The sequence below is a fragment of the Callospermophilus lateralis genome, chromosome 20, assembly GCF_048772815.1.
Source record: "Callospermophilus lateralis isolate mCalLat2 chromosome 20, mCalLat2.hap1, whole genome shotgun sequence".
NCBI lineage: Eukaryota > Metazoa > Chordata > Mammalia > Rodentia > Sciuridae > Callospermophilus > Callospermophilus lateralis.
Genome location: NC_135324.1, coordinates 6619563 through 6634464, shown reverse-complemented (window position 1 = coordinate 6634464; position 14902 = coordinate 6619563).

Genomic DNA, 14902 nt, shown 5'->3' with positions numbered 1-14902 from the left:
GGCCTGATTAGACCCTCTGCTAGATGCTTCATGCCCTTCTTCTGCAGCAGAGCCCCACTTCAGAGGGGACAACTGAGGTCCAGGGAGATGAGGGTTTCTAAATTAGCAGCTGCTCAGTGGAAAAGCAGGATTCGAACCTGCACTGACTGATGCCAGAGGCTGGCCAGTTTCACTACCAGCTCATGTTTTTTTTTTTTTTTTTTTTTCTTTTTTTTTTTTCAGACCAGTTAGAGTCACCCTTAAGGCTCCTAGTCTCCTGGACTAAGGGAATTAGGCCCACAGAAGGGCCCAAAGACTAGTGGAGACAGGAGGATGGGGGGAGTAGGGAGAAACAAGGCAAGAGCAGGCAGTGAGGATAGTCTAGGCCCCATTGACAGGCGGGACATCTGAGGCCTGAGGTCCCTCAGAGAGACTGAGATGAGTCTCCAGTCCCCAGAACTTGCCCCTCAGAGCCTACGTGCTGGCCAGAGGGACAGGGGCAGAGAGGGAAACGGGGAGGGGGAAGTTTAGTCTGGATCCTGAAGGAAGCAGGCCAAAGAGGACCAAGGTGCCACGTGACTGGGCAGAAGCCAGAGACCCATGGCTGGAGGCCAAGTTAGGGGGTGGAGCAGAAGCCAGTTCCTGGGGCTGCAGGCAAGGGGCCAAGGGACCTGACCCAAGTTGGCTTATGCAAGCCATTCCTTGGGAATAAATTCAGTGCAGGCTAGGAAGGGGGAGCAATTCATAGGAATGGAAGGTGTGACTGGAGTGGGGCTAGAGAAGACATACAGCTTGACACCCCCACCCTACCTCCACCCATCTTCCAGTGCCACTTTCTCTCCTGGATTCCTGAATTTTCCAGCTGAAGATGAAGACAGGATGGTGCTGACCCCCAACACATTTCAGCAGGCTTTTCCTTCCCTTTTCACAGGGTGGTCAATTTATTATACCCATTTTACAGACAAGAGAAGATAATGGCTGAGATTCCTAGAAGGGCTTTGGAGTTTGTGTCATCCCTTGCTTTACTCTGAGTCTCAGTTTTTTTTCCTCTGGAGTATGGAAATATTGATGACTGACTTAGGATTCTTCTAAGAATTCTATGAAGTAATGAATAAAAAATACTCAAAACTACAGTTCAAAACATGACAGTGAGACTCTGTAAACCAAGACTTAAGAAAGGACCTGATCTGGCCAGAGATGGTGACCAAGGGATACTTTCTGTCTCTCAAATCTCAGCATCACAGACTCCCTGGCCCATGAAAAAAAAACTTCTGACCCAAGGCTGAGCCTCTGTTCTCCCCTTCACCCATCTCCCACACCCACTGAGCTGAGTTGTTTCAGCACCAATTTCCTGTTTATCTCTATGACAACACTCCCTGGTTGATAAGGTGGCTTCTGTCCTGCTGAGAACTTGTACAACTTTTGTTCCCTTTTATATTCTGTTGCTTTTAAGCATTTCTGAGGGCACTTTTGCTCCCCCCTCCTTTGACATTCTTTCCTTTTTAAAAAATATTTCTAGTAAGTAAGTAATACATGGGTCACTGCAAGAAAATTACATAAAATATTAAGAACACACAGACTATCCTTGCCCTTGGTGAGATTCTTTTACTTGCCTGGTAACAGAATCCCAGCTTTAAACCAACTTCATCAAAGAGGAATCTATGAGCTGGATGCAGGGGGACATGCTCGTAATCCCCTGTAATCCCAGTGATTTGGGAGGCTGAGCAGGAGGAGTGCAAGTTCAAGGCAGCCTGGACAATTTAGCAAAACACTGTGTCAAAATGAAAAACACAAAGGTCTGGGGATGTAGCTCAATGACTGAATCATCTCTGGTTCAGTCTCTGGTTCAACGGGGCATGGTGGTATACACTTGTAATCCCAGTGGCTTGGAAGGCTGATGCAGAAGGATCACAAATTCAAAGCCAGCCTCAGCAATTTAGGAGGGCTCTAAGCAATTAGCAAGACCAGGTTTCTAATAAAATATAAAAAAGGGCTGGGGATGTAGCTTTGGTTAAGTGTCATTGGGTTCAATCCCCAGTACCAAAAAAAAAAAAAAAAAAAAAAAAAGCTCTAGTTCAACGCACGCGCACGCGCACACACACACACACACACACACACACAGGAATCTATGGTTCACCAGACCAGAGATGGCACAAGATTCAAGAAAAAACACCAAGGACCAGGATCTTGGAGACTGAAACTAGAGACACAGTGCTCTTAGAATTTGCTTTCTCTCTCATCTCTCCTTGTCTCAATTTCTTTTTGCATGTTTAGTTTTTCCTCCTCTGTCAGTTAATATTCTCTACCTGGTAGGAAACATAGAGTGGTAGGCCCTAATTTCCCACTACACCCAGCAGAACTACCCTCAGTTTCACCTACTCTCAAAGAAGGATTCTGATTGGCTCTGCTTGAGCCACTGAATGACATGCCTCCCTCTTGGGCCTCACAATGCTGTTAGGGCAATGAGGTACTATATTGGGCAAGTGTTACATGATGGACAGCCACACCAGAATCACAGGAATGAAAGTTATCTTGTCCAAAGGAAATAGGAGTGCTGGGCAGGCAAGAACAACAAATCCATCTCAGCCCTGCTCCCACCAACCGGAGATAACCATTGTTGGAATTTTGGGTGCATATTCTTCCAGAGGGTTTTGGATACGGATACATGTACACACTTACTCCTGCAGTCCCCACTTCCACTGAGCATATTTCAAGGTACTAATCAAAAAATGAGTCAAGAAAAGTTAAATATAAGGTGAGTGCATAGCAAATGCCTGCAATCCCAGCATCTTGGGATCACAAGTTCAAAGCCAGCCTCAGCAAGTTTGTGAGGCCCTAAGCAATTTAGTCAGACCCTGTCTTAAAATAAAAATGGCTGGGGATGCAGCTCAGTGGTTAAGAATTTCTGGGTTCAAAAAAAATTTTCTGGTTCCCTGGTACTCCCCCCAAAAAGAAAAGAACAGTCAAATATATGCAGGGAAAAAATAATCTTTAACTCTTCTTTGTTTTCAAAAAGATGACAAAACAGGTCAGGCATCTTCATTAATTCTTGAACCTGAGGGAAAATAAGCCATTGCCTGAGTGAATGGTTTTCTAAGATTAGAGCAAATGAAAAAAAATCAGAAGAAATAGATGGAGAGCTTTATTTATAAAACATTAAAAGTATTTATCCTGGTGTCTTGGTGCAGACCTATAATCCCAGTGCCTTGGCAGGCTGAGGCAGGAGGGTCACAAGTGCAATCCCTCGTCGGGCAACTTAGTGAGACCCTGTCTCAAAATATAAAAGGTTGCTGTAATTGGGGGGGTGAGGTGGGCTGAGGCAGGAGGACTGCCACTTCAAAGCCAGTGTCAACAAAAGCAAGGCACCAAACAACTCAATGAGACCCTGTCTCTAAATAAAATATAAAATAGGGATGGGGATGTGGCTCAGTGATCAAGTGCCCCTGAGTTCAATCCCTGGTACCAAACAAATAAAAAGGATGTAGCTTAGTAGTAAAGCACCTCTGGGTTCAACCCTCCCAGTACCAAAAAAGAAGAAGAAAAAAAAATTTCAAAATCCAATTGTGGTGCCTCATGTTTATAGTCTCAGCACTCCAGAGGCTAAGACAGGAGAAAGGCTTGAGCCCAGGAGTTTAAGACCATTCTGGGCAACATAGCAGGACTCTGTTTAAACAACAACAACAACAACAAAAAAAAAAAAAAAAGTATGTAAAAAAAAAAAAAAAAAAAAAGATCCTATGGCTAGAGAAAAAGAAAAGTCACCTTCCTCTAAAATCAAAATCATAGCCAATAGTGAAACGCAAATTTTAGACTGGGAAAACTGATGATAGGTTAATACTTTTATTATATAAACAACATGTAAAACTCATAACAGACTTGGAACCCAATAAATGGTCAAAGGACACACAATAAACCTGGGACATTTTATATATTAATAGAAATAAAAGAAGTACAGAACAAAAGAGGAGGTCATTTACAGCCATAAAGATTTGAAGTTTGAAAACAATCTAGTAACACAAAAGACTTGTGTTCACATGAGGAATGGGTACTCCTAATTCTCTTGGAAATGACTTGCTAAAGCAATTTTGCAGTCTGCATTAAAGGCCTTAATAATTTCCAGGCCTTTAAAAAAAATGTTACTGGGAGGTAACTGGGATTTGAACCCAGGGTGCTCTATCAGAGCTACATCTCCTGCCCTTTTTATTTATTTATTTTGAGATAGAGTTTTGCTAATTTGTTGAAGCTGGTCTCAAACTTTTATTATTATTATTTTTTGGTAGTTGTGTAGCATGCCTTTATTTGTTTATTTTTATGTGGTGCTGAGGATTGAACCCAGTGCCTCACACATGCAAGGCAAGTGCTCTTCCACTGAGCTACATCCCCAGCCCTGGTCTCAAACTTTTGATCATCCTACCTCAGCCTCCTGAGTTCCTAGGACTACCACCACATCCACCCAAGCCTTTTGATCCAGGGATTTCCTTTCTGGGAATTTCAGGGAACAATCTTAAATTAGGACAAAGCTATTTCCTATGAGATATTTGAAGAACATTTTTTGTTTGAAGAAATATATAAATAAGAATAAATAAGGCTGAGTGTGTTGGCACATACCTGTAATCCCAGTGGCTCAGGAGCCTGAGATAGGAGGCTCACAAGTTTAAAGCCAGCCTCAGCAAAAGTGAGGCACTAAGTAACTCAGTGAGACCCTGTCTCTAAATAAAACACAAAATAGGGCTTGGGATATGGCTCAGTAGTTGAGTGCCCCATGAGTTCAATCCCTGGCACATCCCCCCAAAGAACAAATATATATATAAAACATGTATGTATATATATGCATGTATTATATATATTTATATAAATGTATATATGCATGCATGCTGACAATCAAACTCAGGACCTTGCACATGCTAGGCAAGTATTCTACCACTGACCTATAATTCCCAGCCCAAGAAATCTATCTGTCTGTCTATATGCATATATATGTCACATACATATGATATATATGTCCCTAGCCACCCCCCAAATATACATAATTTTTGTGTGGTGCTGAGATTAAACTGAGGGCTTTGAGCATACTCTACCACTGAGCTATTCCCCCAGTACCTCCCACGAAATATTTTTGCAACAGTAAAATTTAGAAGAAATGGTACCAAGAGGGGAATGATTAAAAACCATGAGGTATACCTGCCAGATGGAATATTCACAGCTTGTGAATTGATAGTAATGCAACCTATTTAATAAAAGGAATAAATTCTTACAAGGTTAAGCAGGTATGCAGTATAACTTCAATATAATACACAAATCTCAAATTAGTCATACCAGAATGGAGAAGACCATCACAAATGTTAACAATGGTCAAAAAAATTACTTGAGCCCTGTGTGATAGCACATGTCTATAATTCCAGTGGCTCTGGAGGTTGAGACAGGAGAATACCAGGTTCAAAGCCTGCCTCAGCAACGTAGCGAGACCCTGTCTCAAATTAAAAATTAAAAAGGACTGGGGATGTGGCTTAGTGGTTAAGCACCCTGGATGCAATCCCTAATACTAACAACAACAACAACAACAACAACAACAAAAAGTTACTTGAAAACCTAAATATGATGGGTGTGTACTAAACTGCTATTCAATATTTAAATTTTATTTTAAAAATTGTAAGAAGTATAATGGACTTAAATGTCATATCCATAACATCTTTCCTCTCCTACTATTGAGACAGTGATGGCACATTAAAAGCAGTTTTGGAGTCAGAAAAACTGAGTCCAGATGCCACCTCTACCTAGAAACCAGCTGTGGGACATCAGGTAAGTCATTTCATCACTCTGAGTTTCTGTTTCCTCCTCTGTAACATGGCATGATCATGTCCCTAATTGTGCCTACTTTGTGGGGTTATTTTCAGGATGAGACAATTTAAAAAGTTTCTTTCAACCACTAGGTAAGTTTCCTGGTTGCCACTAGGGTCCCCAGCACATATCTGGTGCATAATAGGTGCTCAGGAAAAAATTGAGGCAGAAGGGAGAAATTTTCTTCTTTTTTGGACATCAGCTTTTCAAATTATTTCTCCTTCCATTCTTGAATTGTTCTAGTCAAGCTCCAGATTTGGGGGTTCCATGTGTTCTCACTGTAACAGGAGCATCCCATTTTAGGAGTCTCTAGTATTTACCAGATCTTACCAATTTCTCTTGGCTAACAAAGGCCTATTCCTGGACAGTGATTCTGGTATTTTCTCTCTGATCCTAAACCCACATGCTCCTAATTTTGTTATGTGGAGGGTGCTGGCAGCCCTGGACATTTGGCCTCTAGAGTTTAAGACCTGGCTTACAAAACGCACCCACCACCTGCTCCCTTTCAGCCACTCAATTTTCTCATCTGTAAATTGAGGGTCATGGTATTGAAGCAAATGTGTTAATTCCTGTAAAGTGCTTGACACTACCCTCAGAGGGTCCTTTAAAGAATCATCCTCCCAAGGTTGTGTCTTAATATTTCCTGAGCTTTCAACCAGTGTTGAGATAGGAAATCCTCTGAGGAGCTCAATTTTCATTTACTGTGAAATTTATGGAGAATATTTTTCAATATTTAATTTTGATGTTCAAATGAGAAATTGTTGGAAATTGTCAGGAAAACTGGATATGCTGTTGCTTCTAATATTAAACATTCTGAGACTAATTTCCTTTCTTTCCTTCTGTTTTAAATTGGATACTGGGGATTGAACGCAGGGGTACTCTACCATTAAACTATATACCCAGTCATTTTTATTTTTTATTTTGAGACAGGGTCTCTCTGAGTTTCTTAGGGGCTACTAAATTGCTAATACAGGCCTTGAACTTGCTATCCTCCTCTCTCAGCCTCCCAAATGGCTGGGATTACAGGTGTACACCACCGTACCCAGCTAATGGGCTTAATTTTGTATTTTATGAAACTCACTGTGGGTATCTTTCATTTGATGCTTGCTTAAGTAATCTTGAGGAAAAGGGAAAGAAAAATGGAGAAAGCAAGAAGGAAAGAAGGGAAAGAAGCAGATACAGTCTGAAAGGAATGCTTGGTGTGCCACATGCCAACGGTATCAGCTAGGATATAGCTTTGGTTTCTCTAACAGACACCCAAAAATAACTGTGACTCAAATAAAATGGAAGTGTACAACAGCCTGGCCAAAAACAGACCGAGTCTGACATGGTGACTACATGGTAAGAGGGACCCTGGCTGCCTCTCCTCTATTGCTCCACTGTTGGTTGGGATTGTCTCTGACCCTGTTTCAAGATGGCTTGACACCATATTTCATCCAAGTTCAACAGAAATTAGCACATAACACAGCCTTTGGGAACTGTGATCACATAGTTACACAAATCTCTTCCACCCTCTACTCACATCTTACGGATCAAAACTCAGGCCCATGTTCAAAGAGAAGCTGGGGTATTGAGTCTTTCAGAGGCACAGGTCTAACTAAAAATCAAGGCTTCTGTTCCTATAGAAGAAAGACTTTGGAGGACATCTACTGCAACCAGGGTTTTTCTTTGCACATGCTTGTGCTCCTATTTCCCTAACTTGACTTTTACCCCCTCTAATCAGTCCACTAGCAGAGTATGTTCTGATTCAGAGTGCAATATGGCACTAATCTGCTTGCAACCAGCCATAGTTCCCTCGTACCTAGGAAAGTGAGTCTCAGACTTTAATGGACACCAAGAATCATATAGAGGACATGTTATTTTTAATTATTTATTTATTCATTTTTTTGCAGTTCTGGGGATTAACTTAAGCCCTCACACATACTAAGTAAATGCTCTACCACTGAGCTACATTTCTAGCCCATAATTCTTAATTTTTTTTTTAAGGCAAGGTCTCACTGTGTTTTATAGGCTCACTACATACTCCTGGGCTCAAGTGGTCCTGCCTCAGCCTCCCAAGCAGGTAAAGCTGCAGGCATGTACCTCAGCGGCTGGCTTGGAGGGCATGCTAAAACATGGCCAAGTCCCATTCCCAGAGTTTCTGATTCTGGAGGCCTGAGGCCTGAGAATTTACATTTTAGCAAGTTGCTAGGTGAAGTTGTTGCAGCTGGTCCAGGAACCACACTTTGAGAACTATTGGCCTGGAGGAAGCCGAACATGGTGGCACATGCCTATAATCCTAGTGACTTGGGAGGCTGAGGCAAGATTGCAAGTTTGAGGTAAGCCTCAGTAACTTTACGAGACCCTGTCTCAAAAGGGACTGGGTATGTAACTCAGTAGTAAAGCACCCTAGTTAAAAAAAAAAAAAAAAATTGGCCTGGAGAATAAAGTCCATGCTAAGTCCGCCATCTAAAGCCTCTCCCAGCCTTGTCTCAACCTACTTTCCAGCTTCATGTTTTATCCTTCCTCCCCCCTCCACACACCCAGGGCTCCAGTCACACTGAAGTTTTCACCTCTCTCTAAGCAGGCCAGCTGTTCACACCTCTGTGCCTTGCTGTTCCTTTTGTCTAGAATGTCATCTTCTGCCTGGCAACTTCCTTTCCATATCCTTCTGAGCCTCTCTGGACTCTGACCTATTGTTTTTTTTTTTTTTTTTTTTTTTGTTGTTGTTGTTGTTTTGTTTTTTTAATTTGTTCTAATTAGCTGTACATGAGAGTAGAATACATTTTGACACATTGTACACAAATGGAGCACAACTTCTTCAGACATGGACAAATTTCTAGAGACATATGACCTACCCAAACTGAATGAGGAGGTCATACATGATTTAAACAGATCAATTTCAAGTAATTAAATAGAAAACACCATCAAAAGCCCACCAATCAAGGAAAGCCCAGGACCAGATGGATTCTCAGCTGAGTTCTACAAGACTTTCAAAGAATAATTAACACCCAATACTCCTCAAAGTAGTCCATGAAATAGAAAAGGAGGGAACCTTTCCAAACTCATTCTATGAGGCTTAAATCACCCTGATACCAAAACCAGACAAAGACACATCAAGGAAAGAAAACTTCAGACCAATATCCCTGATGAACATAGATGGAAAAATTCTCAACAAATTCTGGCAAGTTGCATACAAAAACATATTTAAAAAGATAGTGCACCATGATTAAGTGGGGTTCATCCCAGGGATGCAGGGTTGGTTCAATATATGGAAATCAATACATGTAATTCATCATATTAATAGACTTAAAAACAAGAATCAGGGACTGGGGTTGTGGCCCAGTGGTAGCACACTTGTCTAGCATGTGTGACACACTGGGTTCAATTCTCAGCACCACATACAAATAAATAAAGGTCCATCAACAACTAAAAAATATTAAAAAATCCAACAAAAATCATATGATCATCTCAATAAATGCAGAAAAAGCATTTGACTAAATACAGCATACCTTCGTGTTCAAAACACTAGAAAAACTAGGGATAGTAGGACATACCTCAACATTGTAAAAGTTATATATGCTAAACCCAAGGCCAGTATCATTCTAAGTGGAGAAAAATTGAAAGTACTCCTACTAAAAACTAGAACAACAAAAGGATGTCTTCTTTCACTTATATTCAACGTCATCCTTGAAACTCTAGCCAGCCAGACCAATTAGACAAAATAAAGAAATTAAAGGGATATAAATAACTAAAGAAGAACTCAAACTATCACTATTTGCCGATGACACGATTCTATATCTAGAAGATCCAACAAGTTCCACCAGAAAACTTCTAGAACTAATAAATGAATTCAGCAAAGTAGCAGGATGTAAAATCAACACCCATAAATCAAATGCATTTCTATACATCAGTGATGAATCCACTGAAAGAGAAATTAGAAAAACTACTCCATTCACAATAGCCTAAAAAAAAAAAAAGACAACCTGGGAATCAGATTGAGGTGAAAGACCTCTACAATGAAACTACAGAACACTAAAGAAAGAAATTGAAGAAAACCTCAGAAGATGGAAAGATCTCCCATGCTCCTGGATAAGCAGAATTAATATTGTCAAAATGGCCATACTACCAAAATGTTATATGGATTTAATGCAAGTCCTGTTAAAATACCAATGACATTCTTCATAGAAATAGAAAAAGCAATCATGAAATTTATTTGGAAAATTAAGAGACCCATAATAGCTAAAGCAATCTTTATCAAGAAAAGTGAAGCAGGAGACATCACAATACCAGAACTTAAACTATTCTACAGAGCTATAGTAACAAAACAGCATGGTACTGGCACCAAAATAGACTTGTAGACCAGTGGTACAGAATAGAGGACATAGAGACAAATCCACATAAATACGGTTATCTCAAGGGTGCCAAAAACATTCACTGGAGAAAAAGATAGACTATTCAACAAATGGTGCTGGCAAAAACTGGAAATTCATGTGTAGCAAAATGAAATTAAACCTCTGTCTCACCGTGCACAAAAATGAACTCAAAGTGGATCAAAGACTTAGGCACTAGAACAGAGATCCTGTGCCTAATAGAAGGAAAAATAGGCCCAAATCTTCACACGTTGGCCTAGGATCTGTCTTCCTTAACAAGATTCCTAAAGCGCAAGAAGTAAAATCAAGACTCAATAATAGGATGGATTCAAATTAAAAAGCTTCTTTTCAGCAAAGGAAACAATTAATCACATGAGGAGAGAGCCTACAGATTGGGAGAAAATCTTTACCACATGTGCCTCTGATAAAGTATTAATCTCTAGGATATATAAAGAACTCAAAAAACTTAACTCCAAAAAAATTAATAAATAAATAAAACAAATCAGTAAATGGGTTAAGGAACTGAACAGACACTTCACAGAAGAAGAAATATAACTGATCAACAAATATATAAAAAAAATGTTCGACATCTTTAGCAATTAGAGAAATGCAAATCAAAACTATGATTTCATCTCACTCCTATCAGAATGGCAATCATCAAGAATACAGGCAACAATAAATGTTAGCAAGGATGTGGGGGGAAAGGTACCCTCATATACTGCTGGCAGGACTGCAAATTGGTGCAACCACTATGGAAAGCAGTATGGAGATTCCTCAGAAAACTGGGAAAGGAACCACCATTTGACCCAGCTGTCTCACTCCTTGGTTTATACCCAAAGGACTGAAAATCAACATAGTACAGTAATGCAGCCACATCAATATTTATAGCAGCTCAATTCACAATAGCTAAATTATGGAATCAACCTAGGTGTCCCTCAATAGATGAATGGATAAAGAAAATGTGGTTGGATGTGTAACCGATGTGATTCTGCAATCTGTATACGGGGTAAAAATGGGAGTTCATAATCCACTTGAATCAAATGTATGAAATATGATATGTCAAGAGCTTTGTAATGTTTTGAACAACCAATAATAAAAAAAGAAAATGTGGTGTATATACTCAATGGAATATTACTCAGCTTTAAAGAAGAGTGAAGGGGCTGGGATTGTGGCTCAGTGATAGAGCACTCTCCTAGCACGGGCAGGACCCAGGCTCTATCCTCAGCACCACATAAAAATAAAGGCATTGTGTTGTGTCCATCTACACCAAAAAGTAAATATTTAAAAAAAAAAGAAGAGTGAAATTATGGCATTTGCCAGTAAATAGAGTTGGAGAATATCATGCTAAGCAAAATAAGCCAATCCCACAAAACCAAAGGCCAAATGTTTTCTCTAATATGCAGATGCTAATTCACAATAAGGCATCGGGCACTAGGGAAGAATAGTGTTACCTTAGATTAGGTAGAGGGAAGTAAAGGGAGGCGAGGGGAGGGGAGGGGTGTGGGGATAGGAAAGGTAATAGAATGAAAGAGACATTTTTTAAAAATATATTTCTTTTAGTTGTACACAATACCTTTGTTTTCATTTATTTATTTTTATGTGGTACTGAGGGTCAAACCCAGGGACTTGCACCCGCTGGGTAGGCGCTCTACCTGAGCCACAACCCCAGGCCCCAGACATTATTACTTTATGTATATATATGACCAATATGATTCTGCAACATGTACACTCAGAAAAATGAGAAATTATACCCCATCTATATATGCTATGTCAAAGTGCATAAATGCACTCCACTGTCATGTATAACTAATTGAAACAAATTTAGAAATTTAAAAAAAAAGAAAAAAAGCACATAGTGGCCAGGTGGGTAGAGCACACCTGTAATCCCAGCGGCTCAGGAGACTGAGACAGGATGATTGCAAGTTCAAAGCCAGCCTCAGCAAAAAAGCAAGGCACTAAGCAACTCAGCGAGACCCTGTCTCTAAATAAAATACCAAATTCGGTTGGGGATATGGCTCAATGGCCTAGTGCCCCTGAGTTTAATCCCTGATACCCCAGGAGAGAAAAAAAAAAAAAAAAAGCACACAGTGGCTGGATGAATGGGTGAAAAGAATGGATGAAAATCAAGATCCACCAACATGTTTTCTGCAAAATAATTCACTTAAGGACACACATAAGTTGAAACTAAACAGATGGGAAAAAGATGTTTCATGCAAAAGGTAATCTCATAGAGCAGGAATAGCTATACTTATCTCAGACAAAACAGGCTTCATGTCAAAAACTGTCTCCAGAAATACAAAAATAATTTTTTAAAAAAAGAATACATTTTGACACATTGTACACAAATGGAGCTCAACTTCAACTTCTCATTCCTCTGGCTGTATATGAGTGTAATCATGTTTGTAGATATGGTAATAATATCTGTCTCACTCCACTGTCTGATCTGTTGTTAAGTCACTGTCTGCCCCAGGTGCCTGCAGACTTAGTGCATTCTTCTAAGATGCCTCTGTCACCTTTGACCATCCAGTATCTTCCCATCACCTGAGCTTTAGTCACTTCATAGCTCTCAGCCATGTCAACAGTGTCACTGGGTGAGAGACAGAAGTCTGAAAGAAGAAATGGAGGCAAGTAGAGGTGGTCAGTAAGTGAATGGAATAACGGGGCAAGTGAAGAATAAATGAACCCTGAGGGAGGACATGGCCAATGTGTAGTTCTCTCCACTGAGTCCTGAGCTCCAGGCCAGGAATGAAATTTACTCCCTGACTCTGTTTCTCCAGAGTTCCAGCCATTATTTCCTTCTCAGCAGGAGTTAACTGAGAGGCAAAGTGTTCCCCAGAGCACTCAGGAGCCCCCTCCCACACACACACACCATGGGTCAGAGCTGAACCCCTCTACTTTTACTCCCCTTGGTGTTTCCTTTTCTTTTTTGGTACTGGTCATTGAACCAAGGGGTACTTTACCACCAAGGTCCCCAGGCATTTTTAAGTTTCATTTTAAGTTGGGGTCTTGCTAAATTGAGGAGGCTGGCCTCGAACTTGCAATTTTTCTGCCTCAGCCTCATGAGCACTGGGATTACAGGTGTGTGCCACTGGGCTGGCTCCCCCTGCTGTTTCTCAGAGTATTTGGGATTCTAGAGAAACACTGTCCTACATGGTGGCGGCCTGCTAGGGCCAAGACACAAAAGCCTTTCCTTCAAATTACTAGTAAAGTACCAGGATGATTTTATTTATGTTTTTCAGAATGTTTTTAAATTAAAATTTAAAACTTGAAGTCCTCGAACTAATTTCCCCCTCTTCACGGGAAACCCAGCTTCCTCCAAACTTCACAAGGGAGGTCCCTTTGACTCCAGATGTAAGAACTGTCAAGGGCAAGGCATGGTAGCACATGTCTGTAATCCCAGCAACTCAGGAGGCTGAGGCAAGAGGATCACAGGTTCAAGGCCAGCTTCAGCAACTTAGTGAGACCCTGTCTCAAAATAAAAATAAATAAAAAGATCTGGGATGTAGCTCAGTGGTTACACACCCCTGGGTTCAAACCGAGGTATAGAGGGTTGGGGGTGAGGGAGGGAGAGAAAATAACTGGTGATTTCACAACCGATCCTTGACAGTTTGGTCTTTTCCCTAGTGAGCCAAGCCCACTCAGTCTTCTAACATTCTTCCTTCTATTTATAAGTTCTACCTTCCTCTCCCTTAAAATTCTACCCAACTATGGGACCTCCATTCCCAGTCCACCTCCTCCACAAAACCATTTCTGTTTCTGGAACTCTCTACCAATGACGCCTACCATACTTATGGTCTTGGCCTAATGAATATGGAAATTGAGTGGTTAATTAAGAGCAGAGGTGTTCACAAATAGGGCTGCCATGTATAGCTGCACAGGTTGGGCACTGCCCAAGTGTAGGAAGTACTATTCATGTAGAATAATGGGACTGGGGTCCCATTGAGTAATATCCTGAAGAGGCTCTACCACCAATTTAAATGGCCTGACATTGAATACTGGCTCAACTACTCAATTGTTTGACTAAGCCTCAGTTTCCTCATCTGTGGATGGAATGGATGCAATTAGTACCACCATATGGGATAATTGGGAAGATCGGGTAGTTGAACAAGCTTAGGACAATACTTGGTATCTGGCTAACATTTACTGAGCACTTAATTTCATTATAATTATTGTTATAGCTGATTTCTCGTTTCATGTATGGGTTTCTTTTTTCTCTGAAAAGGCTATGAGCAACTTGGGGAAAATGAGTCACTCAAAAATTGTAGCAGCTTATCCCTGCACCTAAAGGGAAGCAGGATCTCATGTTGTCCCCTCTTAGGACCCTATGCTATTTCTCTTTTTGCCAAAGTCCACTTCTACTAGTTAGGGCATTTTTTAAGTTATAGATGACAAAACTTCAAAGCAAACTAGCTTAGGCTAAAAGCAAGATTTATGGGCTGATGTAACTGGGAAGTTCAAGGGAGGATCTAGTAGCTTCAGGCATGGTTTGATCCAGGCCTCCAGCTACATCATTGGGACTCTATTTCCTTCTCCATCTCTTGGCTCTGCTTCTCTGAGTTGACTTTATTCTCAGGCAGATTCTTCCACATGGCAGGCAAGCGGGACAGTGGGTGGTCAAAGCTTATCATCTGTGGCTTATGATCCAGAAGGAAGTGACACTCATCATCCATACAGGAATCTTAAGGAGGGCCTGAGTGGCCTGGTTGGGTTACGTGGCCATTCTGCAGGCCAAC